The sequence below is a fragment of the Miniopterus schreibersii genome (assembly GCF_964146895.1).
Source record: "Miniopterus schreibersii genome assembly, chromosome: 8".
NCBI lineage: Eukaryota > Metazoa > Chordata > Mammalia > Chiroptera > Miniopteridae > Miniopterus > Miniopterus schreibersii.
Window position 1 is genome coordinate 10968591 of NC_138109.1, and position 13844 is coordinate 10982434.

Genomic DNA, 13844 nt, shown 5'->3' on the forward strand with positions numbered 1-13844 from the left:
TGAGTAGGACTTGGCCCGGCTAAGGAAGTTCCGAGGAAAAGGGTTTGCGTCTCCAACCCCCGAGCGCCGATCAGAGGAACTGAAGGACGTGCAGTCCAACAGGAGCTCAGGCTTGAGCCAGGCGGCGGGAGGAAGAAGAAAGGCTCAGCTCTGAACAGTCTCATGGGACGCATGGAAGGGCTTTATTCCAAGTCCTTAGAGCTGTGGGGAGCCACTGAAGGGTTTTAATCAGGGAACTGGCATGATAAGATTTGTGGTTAGAAATATGTCTTTGGCTATAGTGGGGAGAATGGGTTAAAAGTGGGATGCCAGGTAGAAGGCCTCTCTAGATGTTCAGACAGGTGATGGTGATGATGATGGTGATGGTGGTGGTGGTGATGGTGGTGGTGGTGATGGTGATGGTGGTGGTGGCGATGGTGGTGGTGGTGGTGGTGGTGGTGGTGATGGTGGTGGTGGTGGTGGTGGTGGTGGTGGTGATGGTGATGGTGATGGTGATGGTGATGGTGATGGTGATGGCTGGGACTGGGATGAAGGGGAAGAGAAGAAGATTGGAAAGGTAGATTCACATGTTAGTAAAAATTCATGAAAGGAAATTGGACTGAGTTGTGGAATGTTTTACACACTGCGCTGAAGTTCCTGAAATTCTTTCTCGACACATCCTTCTTCGATTCTCAGGAAGGAAGAGCGTGAATTGTGCCTGGCTCTTCCTTTTCTTGCACAGACATTCCAAGGCCTGCAGTGACCCCTCTGCTTGTATTTAGTAAAGTTGGGAGGCGGTGCTAGGAGTGGAAAACCCTGTCCAGGATGCCAGAGACCTAGCTTCTGGTCCAGGTCTATCACTGACTGACTCCATGATCTTGGGTTAGTTGCTTAACCTCCCTCATTTCCTTTTCCTCACTTATAAAATGGGAGTAACAACAATGAAGATCAAATACCATAGTAAAGGTAATAATAACAAACTTTTATGGTGTTTACTGTGTACCAGGCACTATTCTAATTGCTTCACAGACACTCTTATTAATCATAACAACCCAATCAAATATGGATTATTTTTAATTCCTACTTTATAGATGAGAAAACTGAGGCACAGAGAGGTTGAGTAACTTCCCCAAAGTCACATGGCTAGCAAGTGACAGAGCCAGAATTTGAAGCCAGACCATCTGCTCCAGAGTATATGCTCTTGACCACTGTATTATACTACACATGTAATTTGTTATAAACCGCAAAGAGCTCTACATAATGTATGAATCTGTTTCCTATGCCTCCCATATTTGTTGCTGATACAGTCTTTCTACCATCTCTATTGTCCCATATCATGATTGTCTCACTTTCTCTACGTCAAAGCAGTTCATAAAGATGTAGAGCCTGGTAGGCCTGGTTTTTCATCCTGATTTCACCTTAGATGAGTTACCTAACCTCTGAACCTCAGTTTTCTATTCTGCAAAATGACTGCAATAACATAAGAATGGGAGGAAGAATTGTAAAGATTAAATAAAATGCAAAACCCCAGGCCCCTAGTAAAAAAACAGCTGGCCAGTGTGGCTCAGTGGATTGAGTGTAGTCCCACGCACCAAGAGGTCCCCAGTTCGATTCCAGGTCAGGGCACGTGCCTGGGTTTGGGGCTCAATCCCCAGTAGGGGGGCATGAAGGAGGTGGCTGATTGATGTTTCTATCTCATCAATGTTTCTCTCTCTCTCCCTTCCTCTCTCTCTCTAAAATCAATAAAAACATATTTTTTAAAAAAAACACTAAGTACTTTGAATCATTTCTCTGACTGTGGAAGGTTCGGGAGCCCAGGGGTAAACACTGACACTGCAAACTTCAGAAACCAGGGGAGAAGGGTTGGTCACCACAAAGCGTGGAAATGCAGAACATGTGAAAATCCTGACAGACACACAAACACTTGCCCTTCTTGTAAACACCTTTTTCCTGCATAAGCCTTTGGCCTGCCAGCCCATGCCTGGAATTCTGAATGAGCTGGTTTCTCTTCTCAGCAGAGGCATGTGTCAGACTGTGTCTCCCTTCAAGTGCAAGTCGATGCTGCTTATAAATCACATCTAAAGGCCAAAGTGAAGGAGTGCCTGTGAATTAACTGGGTGCTCTACCAACTACAAGTATAAATCAGGAAAAAATTGTGATGAGAAGAATTTTAGTGGAGAAATGCAACTTTAATTGCAAGAACACCCCATAAAGGGCGTGGGCAATGAGGGCTCTGACACTGCTGTTGGGAGGTAAACTAGTCTGGCCACTTTGGAGGACAATTTGGGCAGTCTCTGGTAATATTCTAGAAGCCCGGGGACCCCGAAATACCACAGCTCATTTTCTATCCTCAAAATCTTGCACACATGCACTCAGAGGTGTGTCCAAGGATGTTTAGGGCATGATAGTGTATAAAAGTAAATAATTAAAAACAATGTAAATATCCATCAATAGGAAAATGGCATTTTAACTTATGAAACAGCCATTTGTTAAATAGTATGCAGCAGTTTCAAGAGGTGAGGTGGAGGGGAAATGAGGTAGGTCGACGTGAACCCACATGGAAGCTCCCCTAGACATGTGATCAACAGGAACAGCACATGGCAGAGTGAGCCATTCCGGTAACCTTTACATAAAACAACAACATGAGACGAAACAAAAGAACTGTATGTTTTCTGCAGGTATATATGTGCACTTAAATACGTAAAAAGTGGTCTGGAAAGATAAAGCCCAAATCGATATGAGTGAGGAGGGAAGAAAGAGTGAATGCGGCCTTATCTCTATATGTAATTCTTTTTCATGAGGGCAAGGTAGCTGTGTATTATGTCTATAATTAATAAAATAATTTTATTGGACTAACAAAATCTATTCTTCCCTTCATATGGAAGCCCTATAGAGTTCTTTTGGGGATTGGCTCTGTTGGCTAACTTGGATTTGTAAGAAGCATATTGCTTCTCCTGAGAAGTGGCTATTACAGCCCTTATTAGACCTAGTAGCCAAAGGACTTTCTCCCTGCATGAGAGCCATTGCAGCCACAGCAGCTCTTGCCACATCAACAGAAGAAATCGTCACTGGCTCTTCCCTCACCATTTATGTTCCTGAGGCAATAGAAGCTTTATTAAACTCTCATCACGCTCAAAACCTTTCCGCAAGCTGTCTTACCTTTTATGAAATCCTGTTACTTCTCCCCACATCACACTCTCTCGCTGCAATAATCTCAACCCTGCAACTCGCCTTCCTCTGCCTTTAGAGGAGAAATCTCATGACACTTTGACTTTGACCAACTACTGACACCTAGAGCTAACTTACAGGAAACTCCTATTATGAATGCAGAACTCTCTGGTTCACAGATGGGTCCTATTTTAGATGAAGGTGGTCAAAGCAGCCGAGCTACCGACAGCCACTTGAGCTCAGCAGGCTGAACTCGACATCTTGACTGGAGCTTGCACTTCAGCCAATGGTAAAGCTGTGAATATTTACAGAAACAGTCCTTACACCTTTGGGGCCATTTATGATTTTGGTATGACCTGGAAACAGAGAGGATTTCTAACCTCTGGAGGATCTCGAATTCAGAAAGGATTCTTTGTTAACAAATTATCGTCTCAGTCCAACTTCTGTATTCCTTGACCATTATGAAAGCTCCTGGGCATTCAAAATTAGACTCAGAAGAAGCTAAAGGCAGTAATTTGGCTGATCGGGTAGTGAGGACTGCCGCCTTAAAATCCATCAGAACCAAGGCCAAAATCCATCAGAACCAAGGCCAAAATCCATCAGAACCAAGGCCCTTGCAGCCAACATTACTTACCTCCCAAAGGAAAATCTAAAATTCATTATTAAGGGTGCTCAATCTGGGGCACCCTACAAGGAAAAACTTTACTTTACTGAGTAGTTGTAGCTTCAGTCCACTGACAGATTTACAGGATGGCCCAACCAAGAAACCTACCCTGCCAGAGCCCATGAAAAGACCCTTGATAGAAATGACTCATCAGATGATCCCCTGGGCAGCTGATAAACTTACAAGTGTGACAGACCAATACTGGTGGGGAGATAGCTCAAGGGCCACCAAAGAGACACAACTGACTTGTACCTTACGTCCTAAGTACAATCCAGAAAAGACTACCCATGCAGCTCCTGGGCGTTCTGAGTTGCCTACAGGACCTTTCAAAGCATGCCAGATGGATTGTATCCAACTGTCTCCTTCCCAAGCTTGCCAGTTTCTTCTTGCTGTGGTTTGCATGTTTTCTCATTGGGTTGAAGCATTCCCTTGCTGACAAGCCACTGCTTTGGGCAGTTGCAAAAATATTCTTAGAAAAGATCATACCCACCCGGGACATACCCTCAGAACTACATAGTGACTGCGGAACGTGCAGGGGTGGGTAAAAGTAGGTTTACAGTTGTGAGTATGTGAAACAGAGCTTATTCTTGTATTACTATTTTATTAATGTTTGTAGCGTTCATTATTATTACGAACCTACTTTTGCCCACCCCAGTGTTTTATGGGCATCTGATGAAACAAGTCTGTGAGGCCTGGTCCATTCTACAGCATCTTCATTGTGTTTATCACCCTCAGTCCTCTAGACTGATAGGGCGAATGGCCTTATTAAAACTCAATTGGCAGATCTGTGGAGGCCTTAAAATGAGCTTGGCCTAAAGCACTTCTTCAGGTCCTTTCCAACCTGAGAGCTGCTCCCTTTGGGAAACACCAACGGTCCCTATTTGAAATAATTACGAGTCGACCCATGCATTTGGCACCCCCTGTTTTTGTATTCAACTAATTAAAGGAGACTTGCTTGCCTGGCAGGATGTGGCTCAGTGGTTGAGCATCGACCTAGGTCTCCAGTTCGATTCCAAGTCAGGCCACATGCCCAGGTTGCGGGCCCCATCCCCAGTCAGGGGCGTGCAGGAGGCAGCCGATCAATGACTCTCCTCATTGATGTTTCTATCTCTCTCTCTCCCTCTTCCTCCTCTCTCTGAAATCAATAAAGATATATTTAAAAAAAAAAAAAGAGACCTGCTCAATATTGCAAAGGAATAATCAGAGTCTTAGGTAAAAACCATCCCTCGGTAGAACAACCTTTCCACAATGTGCTCCCAGGAGATAAGGCAACAAACATCGCAGTCTATACCAGGTGATTTTTGTCTGCTGGGAAAACAACTGCACAAAGAATCTTTGCAACCTCGAGGGAAAGGACCACATCGGGCACTCTTATCTAATCCTTGTGTCACAAAACTTAAAGGCATTGATTCTTGGATTTATGTTTCTCATTTAATGAAGGCTCCAATGCCCAACTGGACCTTGGAGCTGACTGGAGAGTTCAGATGAAAAGTAGGTAGTCAAGCAGATAACATCGGAGTTGACAGCTTTCCCAAGATTCTGGACCCTGTGCCCTACTCTGACCTTATAACTGATCCTCGTCACAGCAGACCTGCTCTATCAAGATCATGCTGATAAATTTATTGAGCCTTTTAGATACCTAATAATTCAACATTCTTCACAATTTCCTAATTACCAAGATTGATATGCCTAATGTCCCTGAGGCTTTTGGAATGTTATGGTTAATTGCTCTTTTTATGCTGATCGCCTTGCTAAAGAAGGTCCAGTTAATTAGCTGGTGGTTTGGGAATATCCCTTAGTGACTTCCTGTGTTATATCCAAAATGGTGACTAGTGCTTTGTAAAAATCAGTTTAATCTTAGCCAGAGTCTTTTCCTCCTCTGAGGGCACTTCTGTTGGCAAATGGAAAAATAATGTTCTAGTGAATTATCCCCAAAATATAGCAACTGGGAAAAATCTCTTTGAATGCTTGTGTGTCTCCAAAGACCATGATCATCCAGATCTAAAGATCCCCGCTAGTTATACCCACCACCAATTTCTCCTTGGTCCCCAATGCTGCAGTAGGCTTCAAGTCCAACCCTTAAAACTGCCTACAGAGTAAGACTATTTGATTAGGTGTCCCCCCAAAAAAACCATTCTCTAAAGATTCATTCATCTAACAGTCCAACTAACTGTATACACCCTCACTCTTTCCTTTGCCTCCAGCATCAGACAAATTGCTGACCCAAAACTGTAAGAGGTGTAACCTCAACTGTGTTTGTCAAGCTTTTCGTCACACAGGGTCCAGATGGTTACCAGCTGGCCCTTTGGTGAACTGCAATGACCACACTGGTCCTTGGCTGGAATGTATTCCTAAGTCCATTCCCTGATATACTCTTGGCCATGTACTATGTGCCCCTTTTGGTTACACTTTTGCTATTACATGTGATTACAAAGGGGAACCCCAGATATATGAATGCCTAGAGAGTTGGTGTATGGTAGGACAATGTCTTTTGGTCTACCATAACAGTCCATTTCAAGTCTTTTAAAAAAAAACAAAAAAAATCAAAAAACCACTGTCTCATGGGTCTAACCCGCTTTTTACACCCCATCTCCATTGATTACCATTTCCGAAAGCTTTGTTCCTTGGATTGGTGCAATCCATAATGACCTATTGACAAAGAATTTATCCCTAACCGTAGCTGCATTAGCAAACTCCACTGCTCAGGCCTCGGCTCAACAACCAGGATCCCTGGATTCTCTAGCAGGGGTTGCGTTAGATAATCAGACAATGTTTGGTTGTCTTCTTGAAGAACAAAGCACCATTTGTGCCACCTCCTACTGTTCCTGGGTCGATACTTGTGACTGATGAAATTGAATTCCAACTTGAGAAAATTAGAAAAGTAGCACAGGGCATCTCCAGTTCATGTCTTTTAATGACACCTTCTGGTTCCCTGTAGATATTTTGAGTTGGCTTCCATCAGGTATAGGCAGGACTTCCAACATTATCAATGATTGTTTTTGGAATTTTGCTCTATGTGCTTACGTTTAAACTTTTTATGCTGTTGCTTACTCGGATCTGTCCCAGAAACTCTACAACCACCAAGATCGTGATCACTCAATGAGTTAAAATGACAAACTAGACTTATTCAGCCAGAACTTTAGGTGGCTTAATAAAGTTCCCAGACAAGAAAACTGCCTAAGAGTCATGTCCTGACTGCCTCCTTGTTGCTCATGAGTGGCCTCACTCCAATGACACTGACTTCTGGAAATAACTACTGGAGATTAAAAATTCCCCCTGAGCCGCAGGATTTATCTTTACAGCTCCATGACAATTTCTCTGTTTGGTGTCTGTTGTTAAATCAGCTGTTCGCGTAAACTACCTGGTTCTGCATCCTCAGCACCTGTGCCAGGGCCCCACCCTCTGGCACCGGTTAGCCAGCTTGGCATGCGGCTGGAAGGGGAGCCCTGTGCTGCAGGGCACACAAGGGGGCGGCAGAAAGACAGCTTTCTCTCTTCCCTCTCAAACACCCGCATGGAAACCTTTCTGGTATGAAAAATATAATAAGTTCATGGTAGAAAAATGAAAAAGACATTAAAGAATAATAAAAGGAAAAAACATCCATAACCTCACTCTCAGAGATAGTGATTATTGCCATCTTGGTGTATTGGGTTGAACCGCATGAGATTGCTGATATTCGACTGTTTTTAACCTGCAAAAGTGATAATTTCATGTGATTTAACGTAATATTTCCTCCCACCTTTTTGCTACAACAAACATAAACGTATTTTTAAATACAAAATTGAGATAGGTGTGTATGTGTGCTATCTTTAAAGGCTGCCTTTTAAATAAAATAATGATCACACACATAGAGTAATGTGATGTACACCAGTATGTGCAGTAGTTTCCTTGGGAAATAAAAGGTCACACACACAACTGACGCCCCGTGGACGCCCTTCCCCAACAGTCACCCCCCCCTTTATCCTTGAGGTAACCAGTCTCATAAACGTGCTGTTCATCGTGTGTCACCACACAGAATGCAGGATAGTTTAGCATTCTTTCCATAAATGACACCAAGGTGGATAGATCATTCTGTGACTTTATTGCTTACAAAACATTGTATTTTTAAATATGTATCCATGTGGCTGCATGCAGCTTTTGTTTATTTGTGTTCAGCTTTTTGTTATTAAATACTCACAGTGGCTATCTGCCTTTCTCCACTAGACTTAGTGGACTCTGTCTTTGTCATCTGTGGCTGAGAGGCTCCAGAAACGGGCATCGAGTGGGCCGGACAGATGCAGGAAGTGACAGAGTGAGAACCACTGAGCTAGAGAGCCAGGCCCAGGCTCCTCTGTTGGGTACCCAAGGTGCCGGTGATAAGAAGGTTCTCGTGCCTGGGAGAAGCAACTATCAAAGATGGACACTGAATTATCACGTCACCTCTCCAGTGCCAGACTTAGGGGGCTAGAGTACCCCATCCAGAACTGTGGGGGTGGGGCAAGAGCCTGGGGAAAGCGTCTAAACTATCCTAAGCCCAGTCCTCAAAGATGAGTCGATCCCTTTCACCATAGCCACCAAAAGCCCACATTCTCAGATAAAAGCATTTCCATGTTCTTAGGATTCTTTAATTATATTTATCTCCAAGTTTTTCAGACCATTAACATTTATGATGGGTAGGAAATGGCATTGCTGAAGCCTTAAAACACAGACAATCAAAAAAATTGCTTTAGTAATCAAAATCTTCCTGGCCCTGAGGAGTTTAAAATGCACCTGTAAACTGAGCTGCAAAACACAGGCTACCACTCAGCCACGGTGGCAATGAGGCAAGCTGGCAAGAGTCTAGGGCCCTGGGATCAGACAGAGGGGGTTCGATTCCCAGCTCTACCCCTTCCTGACCCTGCGATCCTGGGTGAGGAAGCTAGGCCCTTCCATTTCTCTCTTCAAACTGGAGACACCAAGGGCCATCCTGCAAGCTGCTGGGGAAGCCGCCTGGGGCCATTCACCAAGGCGAGCCACTGCCACCAGCAAGCTGGCCCGCCAGGGAGCCACCTAGGCTGCACAGCTGGACGCACATGGCCCCGAGCGAGAGTGAAGCTCAGCGACAAAGTCCCTGCATCTGGCCGGGACCACTGTCCCTTCCTGTCCAGCAGCTGGAGGCCACTGTTAGCCCTTTCAGAGACATCACTGTCCTTTGAAGAAGGCACGCTGCTGGCGTCCCAGGGAACTGCCTGGGCTTCTGTGACCACTCCTCTTCTTTGAGAAGATGGGGGGACTCAAGGGCCTGTGCCGGGAGACAGGCCTGGAGATGGGAGCTCTCAAAGGAAGGGGAATGTTTCAGGCGCCTGCGGGCCTCCAGGTGCAAGGCACGAGCTCAAAAGCGTCCTGAGAGGAGGTCAAGTCTGGCGGTTCCACTGCCCCGGCTACTGCCCAGCAGACGTGGCAGGCATCTCTCCCCCTCCCCTTCCCTCCCCCTCCCCCTCTCTCCCCTCTCTCCCTCTCCCTCTCCTCCCCCACTTCTTCTCTCTCCCCCCTCTTCCTCCCCTGCCCCCCTCTACCCCCTCTCTCCCTCTCCCTCTCTCTTCTCTCTCTCTCCCCCTCTTCCTCTCATTCAGGTAGAAGAAAAAGGAATTGGAGTTAAAAATACCCATTTGGGGTAGATCTATTCAAAACAATAAGTATTTCATTTTTGTATTTGCAGTTAATCGTAATATCACACACATACACGCTTTATTTAAATTAGCCTTTGTTTTCACTAACGCAGCTAGAGCCACCGGGATTGCTCCATTTTGCTGGTGAAACATGTCACGTTTCGTAAGGTGACAGGAGGTTACTAGAGTTGTCATGGTGATCACTTCGTAAGGTATACAGATGTCGAATTACTGTGCTGAACACCTGAAACTAAGATAATATTGTATGTCAACTATACTTTAATTCTTTTTAATTGGTCATGCTTCAAAGGTGTGTGCACTGTCTGATGCCTAATCTCAAAAATAATCATTACAGCATTTGTTATCACGGCAAGTACTAAACAGCCTAAATGTGCATCAAGAGCAGGGTTTTTCAAATAAACTAGATGCCACCGGTACCATAGCATAATAATCTGTAGCCATTGCAAACAGCCTGGCAGAAAATGATTGGTCGAATGAAATGGAATGGAATAATGTATACAGTGTGTTACGAGGCGGAAAAAAAAACAAACAGTTTGCAAAGAGGTGAGGATCCCTTTTCTGTAAAAAAGACACATGCTCAGAGAAAGAATGAAAGAATAGGTATCAGAATGCTCAGTGGATTACCTCTGGGCTCTTGGAAATGGAAGTGACTTTTATTTTTTTTGTTTGCATTGTTGCATGTCTGTATTTTTTTAAGTCTCAGACGTTAAAATTTTATTGCAATGGTTATAAAAAGAAGTCCCCCAAAAGATGTGAATAGTTCTTGCGAATTATGAGATGCGAACACCTGGGTCTTCGCTCTAATCCAGTTCCCTCGGCGCCAGCGCTCACAATGCCAGGGCTGGAGCGGCCTGTTAAGGCAAAGGGCAAATACCCCATTTCGTCAGCAGCAAATCCTAACTTTGATTCGTGCCAGGCATGTCACTTGTGATTATCTAAGCGTATTCGTTAGTGTCAGGAATGGAGTAGCTGCCATACCCATTGTCTTGGATTGGCCAAAAAGAATATTGTAGACTATGAACACATATTTTTTTTAAAAAACCTCCCTGTGGACATTCATGCTTACAGCTGTGACATTAGCTTTGCTGTGCATGAGGAATTTGAGATAGTCTGGCCATCAGGTAGATGGCTGGGTGATTTTATTTATAGGCTAAAGAAAGCTGCTAACCCTTTGCTGTGCACTCAGAACCTGTCCTTGGTCCCCTCTAAGTGAGAAAGAAAGGACAAGCCCACCTTGACCCATTGTGAGTATATACTCTGCCTTTTTATTGTCTATATGGTTCAGGAACTTTGCAGTCATAAAGTGATTGCCAGGCTGGTCTCCTTGCTGAACAACAGTAGTTTACAAAGCTGGGGGAGCAGTGCATTTGGTAACAGATCAAATGAAGAGGTAAAAGTGTGAAAAGAAATAATATGACATCCCCTTTCCCAACTCACAATTAAACATTTGCTCCAGCTCTAACATTACCACCTACAGGAAGCCTTCAGGGTTTCCCAAGTTACCCTTAGACCAAAGACTATCATCTATACTCAGATCAGGCCCTGGCATTTGAGAAAGAGTCTATGAATGAATGAATGAATGAATGAATGAATGAATGAATGAATATGTAAGTAAATGAATCATATGTGAGAGTGAATAAATTAATCCATCTGCTCTGACAGCACTTTGTAGATATGCTTACTCATGCATTTCACAAAAATGTATTGAGGATTTACTGTGTGCCAGGCTCTTTTATGAGCACTGGGATATAAAGTGAGCAAGACAGACAAGCTCCCTGCTTTCAGGGAGCTTATATTTTAGCAGGGAAGCTAGTCAATCCACAAGGAAACCAATATGTGCCTGGTTTTAGATGGTAATGGCGCTATGAAGAAAACACAAAATTACAGGAAATAGAGTACCTGGGGGTGCAGGGTGGTTGGAAGATAAGGGGAGCAAGGAAGACCCCTCGGAGAATGCAGCATTTGAGTTCTGACTTTGACGGACTGTGAAAGTACTTCTTTTCAAGTGCTTATTTAGCTTATTTCAAGTGCTTTGTCCTTGAAATCTCATTTTCAAGGACACACCTGACATCACCTTTCTCCTGACAGTGAGAGCTATATCTTATCCATCACTGTTAGCTAGCAGGTTACAGTGGCAAGCACTTGAAATTTGCAAATGGACTACCTAGGTTCAAATCCTGCCTCCATCATTTACCAGCTACAGACCTTGGGGAAGTTACTTAAGCACTGGAGGCTCAGTTTCCCCATCCAAGATCGGGAATGATAATTGTGATGATGATGACGTTGATAATAATACTTTTACAGAAGAGATGGCTTGCTGCCCATCAAAAATCCATGCTTCCTCTTCTGTAGTGTGAAGCTGTTGGTAAAAGGCAGCTGCCCAACCATGGATTCCATTTTCCAGTCCCTCTTGCACCCAGATGTGGCCAAGCACAATTTTTTACCACTGAGATGTGAACAGAAGTGATGCATATCACTTCCAGGCCTGGGTCCCTGAGTCACAATATGGAGAAAAACCACCCCTTTGCCAGGAATGCCCTCACTGGACTGTTAAGTGAGAGGAAAACAAACTTTGATTATGTTTAACTTCTGAAATGTTAGGGTATATTTGTTATAACACCTAGCATTATTATACCGACTAATACAAGCTTAAAGTGTTGTAAATATTGAATGTGCTATGCATTGCATACTCATAGTGGTTGCTGGCTGAGCATAACCGAGTACAGCGTTTTGAATCTAATTTAATCAGTCTCATGAAATTTTAACCCTTTTCCCCTTCTCACCTTTCCAGAAGGGGATGGTTTTTACTGTACTGGACATTTATTTCTTGGAAGGTTTGTGACTATAGGAAGAGAACAATTAGGTCCTTAGGACCTTGCAGAACTTGTGTTACTAAAAATGTTTTAATTGCCTGGGGATATAGCAGGAGAGAATCTTGCTCAACTAAGTGATCGCCCTCCTCCTTGAGCTCAGAGTTTGCAGTGGAGCTTGAAAATCAAGGCCTTCCCTGGAACATAAAACATCTTTTCTCTTTCTCCTTCCTCCAGGACTGTTCTTCTATGAGGAGATCCCTGCAAGGCTTTTAGTTCTCAGGCATCTAAGAGGGAAGAAGAGAACTGCATGCCTTATGTTTTCATTCACTTTAAAATGAGATAATGAATATAAAGCTCCTAGGACAGCAAATGGCACATAGTAGGAATTTGACAAATGGGCCTGGCCTCCCTTTTGCTCATCAACTCCTATTTGCTCACTGTCAACTATGACGTGATTGATAGCTTGTCTCCATTCGGTTTTCTCCTTCTGGGACTCTAATTAATCCTAAATTAGGCATTCTATGTCATTTATTCTCTTCTGTAGCTCACACCTTTTAGACTCCCTGTCCTTTTCTCTGGAGATTTTCTTTTGACTTGTCTTACAATTCACTGCTGTTAATCCTTTCTTTAGCTGTATCTAATCTGATGCATTGCATTCTCCACTTTACTTCTAATAATTTTCAGTTCTAGATTTTGTATTTGGTTTTCTTTTTAATCTGCCATGTAATTTTTTATCACTTCCTGTTTCCTGACAAAATTTTTCAGCTTAGTTTGTATCTCCTTGAACATAATAAGTACAGTTGCTTTATTGTTGGTTTCTGATCATTCTAACAACAGTAGTTCCCATGGGTCTGTTTCTGTTGTCTGTTGTTTCTGTTTACTCTTGTTCGTGGTGTCTTGTCATTCGGTGTGCTGGTTATCTTTAATTACTTCTTGGATATTGTATTTTTAAACCTATTTGTTAAAATAATTTGAGGCCTAAGATGATGTTATGTTCTTCCAAAGAAGATTTTCCTTATTGTCTATCAAACCCCTGAGGGTACTATCTGTCTACAACAATTAATCAAGTTCAAAGATTGAGGTTAGAAGGCCACTCTGGTGGTTCAAAGACTGGCTACAGTAGGTGCTATAGCTGGTTTACTTCCATTTTACCCTTTTTCCTAGGCCATAGACCTTTTGAGCCTCAGCTAAAAATGGAAATGGTTTACCAAGATCACTACCCTGCACAGAATTTCAAAAATCCTACTTCAGTTCCTCTACCTCTGAGAGGTTGCCAAAGGTTCAGCTCAATCTTTCCGCTGCCTATTTGATGTCAACAAATGTTTCTAGACACATGGATTCAGGCACAAATACCAATCTTAGGACTATTGGTTCTCAAGATTGAGCTACATACTACGTCCGTCTATACCTGCGGAGTCCAATTAGAACAGTCTTCAGTTCCAGGCATCGGGAAGGGTTGAACAAATCTTCATACCAGTAAGCTGCAGCTGTCCTCATCACTTCGGTCCAATGCTATTTTGCAAGGAAGATCAGAGAGTTTACAAGCTAATCATAGCTCCTGCTAGCCTCATA